General features: G+C 32.6%; 1 long non-coding RNA gene across 2 annotated transcripts; it reads right to left on the reverse strand.

Moving 5' to 3' along the window:
- Positions 1–304: 304 nt before the first annotated feature.
- LOC114269937 (uncharacterized) lies at positions 305–5,929 on the reverse strand. 2 transcript variants are annotated; one of them, XR_014344410.1, is made up of 4 exons: positions 5,728–5,921; positions 4,607–4,740; positions 4,002–4,170; positions 305–547 (listed from the first exon to the last, which is right to left on the reverse strand). It is a non-coding gene; the product is annotated as an uncharacterized LOC114269937 (long non-coding RNA). The 2 variants fall into 2 exon arrangements; XR_014344409.1 differs by lacking the exon at positions 4,002–4,170 and having other exon boundaries at positions 5,728–5,929.
- Positions 5,930–6,151: the final 222 nt, after the last annotated feature.

Raw genomic sequence — 6,151 nt, forward strand, 5'->3', positions numbered from 1 at the left:
AATATATTTCGTCACAAATATATATATACGTGACGAAATTTTTAGTCACCGAACAACAAAATGAACCAAATATTTCATATATAAGCTATAATAAATTTTGTCACAAAAAATATTTATTAGCGACAAATAATCACTTTGTCATAATAACAAGTACAAATGACGAAAAAAATTCGTCATTGAACTTGTTCCATATTTTATATTCCAATTTAAATTATTATTTCACAAATATCCCTGCTCATATCTCAATAGTCTTTTCAATGTATTAATAAATCCACTAGCCATTATACACCATTCCACAAAAAAATTCACTAAACAATTTATATTATAAATGAAAATATATCCATCAAACAAATGAATTTAATAATCCATTAAGTATAATAAACAAAAACCATCATAGCAAATTCCAAAACGAACTAACGTTGAGTCCAAAATAAAAATAACACTCGATCTTGATTTGCAACTAGAACTAAGTATCAGTTCAAGAAAAAAAAATTCAACGGTTGATCTTCATTTGCAAGTATGCTTCCAAACGTCATCAAAAACCAATCTGCAAAGAAAAAAAAAATAAGGAAAACGTTAATATATTATCAATTACATCTAAACTCATATATAAATAATTTTATTTTATAAACCAATTTAGTAGAAATGCATATAACAATTCAAAACTTCAAAGAGTTAAGGTGATCTTTGATGATAAAGCAACACGGATAACATAAGATGCCAAAAGATTGCAAGAATACCATATATCACTATCACTAATGGCAGAATATATATAATAACTTCAAAATATAATGTAACATTGAGGTACATTTGATTCACGACAATGGGCCGATGACTTCTTCAATGAGGTAAATTTGATAAGTGGAATTCAACACAAGGGAGGCTCTATTTACACACCACTTTTCCTCTCAAGACAAATCATTAATTAGTTTATTTTTTATTACAATTTTAACCTTAGGTAAAATGACTACAAAGACAAGTTATGATACACACCATTTATATAATTAACATAAAGGACAATAATAAATATAATACTCATCAACAAGCAAGTCCAAACCTTTCTCTCGCTCTATCTCTCTCTAGATTCAGGAAGCGAGGGAAATCAAAGGACAGACGCAACTTCATAGAAGCAATCTCAGAGAATTGTTCAAATCGAGATTTATGTTGAATCCTATCCTTACATGTACTCGAGAAATGTTGTTAAGACTCTGATTTTCTACTTTAAATGTCGTTGTATCTATCTATGCATATTGCATATGTATGTATTTCTATTTCTATTATAAAAATGAGTGCAAAATCTTTACTTTCATATGGATTTCATATCTGTATGTTGATTTCACAGTTTTTGGTTGGTAAACTTAATTCTTTAATGTTCTGTCAAGTCCTAAAAAAATGTGTATGAATTTCCATTTTGAGTTAGGGAAACAACTTGTAATCTGTTTGGATTGTGGGTGATAAAAGAAAAGAAATAATTGCAAGTGATTGTGTTTTTCACCATATGTTTGGATGGGTAAGCAAGCAAAACACGTGGGAAAGGGTTATGGGTGACATTTTTTTTTGTTTGAATTTTGGGAGGCAATTACTTTTGGTGAGAAATGAAATAACCAAAATAAGAGAGTTGTTCTTTTTTTTTTTTTTGGTCCTCACAATTTCTCATGATTTCTGACCAAATCATCCCATCCAAACAGAGTGTTATGTCTAATATCTGGTGGTTGTGTTTGATTTTTTATTTTTATTTTTTGAAATTATTGGTAATTGGAGATGTTTCATTTTGATTATTGTATAAGTGTTGATTCTTTTGGCACTGGTTAATATTCTGAAAATTTAGGGGACTGAGCTGGTTCTTGGTCCCCGGAAAATGAGTTCTGAATTGGGTTAGTGTATAATAGAGATAATGAGCACCAAATTACATAGCCCATTTCTACGGTTTCCTCTTCAATACTCTGTAAATAGAAGAAACAACGGCAATTTAGTTTGTCTAGACAAAGTAAAACTACCCAAAAGGGCTTTCAGCAAGTGTAAATGTGCAAAGCAAAATCATTGGGTTTTTCAGGGGATTAGATTTTCTCATTTTTGTGGAAGAAATGTGGAGCTGCAATGGAAGAACCTAGGGTTGAGAGGTGGGTTGATTGTGAAACATGTAACAAAGCCCCTTTCTGCAGACAAAGCTCTGGTTAGGTCTTTGGTTCGGTTGTGGGAAGAAGGGTTACTTTTAATCAGGTGCTCTATTTTTTTTGTCGTGATATCTTGGGTGTGCTTACTGGTTTGGTATGGGAAGGCAAAAGCCAAGACTTTTGTTGAAGCGAAACTTTTACCTTCTGTTTGTTCGGTTCTGGGCTAGGTTACACGGACTCGGGTATGGGTATCGGGTGCGGGTGCGTATCTAGGGGTCAGACACTTCAAAATTAAAAATTAAGGGTACGTGGATATGTATCCAAATTTGGATACGGGTACGGGGATACGTTAAATAATTTTTTTTTTAAAATATATATTTATTATATGAAGATGAGTTATATTATATAAATAACAAATAAAAATCTATGGAGATGAGTTATATTATATATATATATATATTTTTTTTATTTTAATATACATTAATTATTTAATTTATTTATTATATTTTTTAAACAATGTGTTCTAATTAATTTTTTTATTTTATTTTACATACATGTGATTTTTTTTATTTATTAATATATACAAGTATATATTATCTTATAAATATATTATATAACAATTATTATTTAATATATAATAATAATAGTTATTATTATAGTTATTAACTATTATTATTATTATAGTTATTATAATAAATATATTATCTAATAAATATATTATATGTTATATAATAATTAGTATATGATATATAATAATAATATTTATTATTATAGTTATAATAATATTTATTATTATAGTTATTAACTATTAATAGTTTATTATTTATTATTATAGTTATAATAATAGATAGATTAGACAGGGTCAGGGAGAAGGAAGAAGAAAAGGGGAAGAGGGAGAAGGAAGACAGAGCCAGGGAAAACGACACAGTGAGGGAGAGGGAGAAAAAGGGAAGCGATCGCGATCGCTAGGAAGAGAGAGAAGGCGAGAGAGAGAGACCGGATGGAGCTTCGATCGACTGATGGAGCTTCGATCTTCAACTGGATCGACCGGATAGAGCTTCGACTGGAGGTCTTCGACCTTCAACCAGGTTCTTGCTCTCTCCTCCTTCATTTCTTTTGCTGTCTGTGTTTGTGAAGAGCCGTGTCCGAATGAGAACAGGCGAATCCGACACAGATCTCACACCCGCACCCGTGTCGTGTCGTGTCGACACGGGTACTTCGCCCCAAAGTGGCGAGTCCATGTAACACAGGTTCTGGGCGAGTATATTCAGCGCGTGCTTGATTTTGGTAAGGTTCGGCAAATTTCACCTTTGAGCATTACCTTGGAGTCTTGTTCAATTGGGCCTCATAATGAAGAGTTCTATTGCGGGGAGGTCCCTACTGTAAAACTACAAGTTCGTCCATTTGCAAGTCTGAGGAGGGGGAAGATTGTGATTGATGCAGTTTTGTCTAATCCAAGTTTTGTTGGTTGTGCAAAAGAAGAATTATACCTGGTTAGGAATACCTTCTACTGACGGTAGTCTACAGAGGCACTTGTCAAGTGAAGAAGGAATTGATCATCGTACAAAAATTAGGAGGATTGCTAGAGAGGAAACAGTTGCTCAATTTGATAAAGAGAGAGATGACGCAGCTAAGGAAACTGCAGACATGGGTTACATTCTTTCTGAGAAAGGATCTCATACATTTGAGATTGATGTGCCGAAGGACCATACTAGTCAAAAAAAATATCTATGTACTTTTTAGGTCCATTTTTTGACTATACAATTTTAAAAATTAGAAAAATTTAGTCAAAACTTTTACAAGCATGTCTCATATTGATTCTCGAGTTGGAGGTAAGCTATAGGATTATGACCAAATTCTGGAGTAGCTAGCAGAAATTGTACTCACCCAGACTATGATCATACAGTCAATTTGACCTCCGCTGCTAGCTTGTTAAACTCAGGAAGAATAAAATTTGCTTCAGCTTGATTCTTTCCCTCAGGTCAAGTAGAAATAGTCAAGATACATGCCCGCAGAATACTATCCCCAAATGACATCAAGGAAAGCAGAACATATACTGAAGTAAAAAGGATAGGGAAGGACTTATTTAACTAAAGACTAATTAGAAACACTACTACCTCTGCAACTACAAAATTAGAAACTGATCTTGCCAATAATATGTACAGCGAAAAATAATTTTGAGTTTCCAATCCATCATTTGAAGTCCCTGACAAGGAAATTGTCATTTGAATCCTATTGATATAAACAGAAGCAACCAATTACTATCCTACATCTACTGTAAAACTTTATGCTAAAACTTAAAGGAACAACCATTGTATCTTCTAAATAAATCATTATATGTTTCCAATGACTCAGTCCTCAATCTGTGTTATATAACTATAATATATGGATAGATATTTAGTGAACCATGCAATTTAAATTTTACAATGTCTAAAGCAAAGACAACAAATTTCCTAACAAAATTAGGATATTTTTATGACAATGATACAAACCTCATATGTACAGGGACTCAAACCAAGGGCGCCCAAGGACACAAAATTAAGATACAATCGCATCACCAACATTTTTATTTAAGACAACCATATGGATGATATTTGTTGACAAGCAGTTTCACCAACAAAAGCCCCTGTATGTTCATATTAAGAACCATAATTAAAAATAGCTCATAGTTTCGGTACTAGATGACAATTTTGCTTCATCAAAAAAAAAAAAAACACACACACACACACACACACAAAAGTTCAAGTTTTAAAATATGGAGAATAAAAAAATAAAAAAAACATTATTTAGATATGAGAAGAAAAACTAATCAATTAAAATGGAATCACCTAATCACCAGGGCAATAATTACAGCTTCAATACCATTACAGCTTCAAAGCAACAAAGAAATGTAACTTGAAATAACCACATATAAACAAAACTCTAGTTTCGATACCATTAACAAGATTGATGAATAGATCACTTGAGAAACAAAGATCAACCATTAACATCACAACAGGTCAACTGTGTAGAACCACATTTTCCCATGTTAAGTGCTGTTAGAGCATTGGCTGGTCTCTTACTCTTTTTCTAACAACTAATAGAAGCTCAAAGAAAGCCCAAAAAATTACCAGCAATAGAAGAATAATTTATATCCACCTAACTTGTCCACTCCAAGCTAAACAGAACTCTAAAGCAATAAATTCATACCGCTTATATAGAGTAACATTCCTTGTATTCTTCTTATTTCCAACATCTTTTAATATGATCAAAAGACAATCAGTCCAAACCCAGTTCATTTAACAGACTATCATAATTTCTCTAATTCAAAACCCATTTTGGAATTTCATCGAACAGGTCATCCACATACTCTCACCATAGCCCAAATTCATATAGCAATTATATAGTGTGTGTATATATATAGAGAGAGAGAGACAGAGAGTGGGGGAAAGAATGAGTAAAAGGGAAAAGAGAGCCGATGGTGGTTGTTCCCGGTGGAGAAGGAATCTGTATTAAACTCAATGGCGGTGGGTGGGTCGATTTGGGACTGGGTTTGTGTGAAGCCATGCGAATGGAAGAAGATAGAGAGAGACAGAGATAGGGAGACAGAGAGGGCGAAATAGAAAGGGCATACCTGGGTAATGCTCCAATGGTGGATCGACAGTGGTGCTTGTGTGCGATAGCGGTGGTGCTCCTGTTCCCGACGGTGATGGAGACAAAGCGAGAGAGAGAGAGCTTTCTAGTGTAGGTAATATGCCTAAAACGATTTTGTAAACCCTAGCTTTCTACACAAAGAAGTTGTATTTTTTCTCGCTCGATATCTCCAGTATCCTTTCAAGATTGGTGACAAAATTATTTTTTTACCAAAAAATCCAAAAATATTAAAAATTATTGGTGAATAAAATATATTTCTCATCAAATAATCTCAAAATATTAAAAATTATTAGTGACGAAAATATATTTTTTATTAATAATTTTATTATTAATGATAAAATTATTTTTTTCACCAAAAGTCTCAAAAATTTGGCGCCCCAAAAAAAAAAATTGGAAAAACCTTG

The sequence above is a fragment of the Camellia sinensis genome, chromosome 11 (genome assembly GCF_055761805.1).
Source record: "Camellia sinensis isolate YWXY chromosome 11, ASM5576180v1, whole genome shotgun sequence".
NCBI classification, from domain to species: domain Eukaryota; kingdom Viridiplantae; phylum Streptophyta; class Magnoliopsida; order Ericales; family Theaceae; genus Camellia; species Camellia sinensis.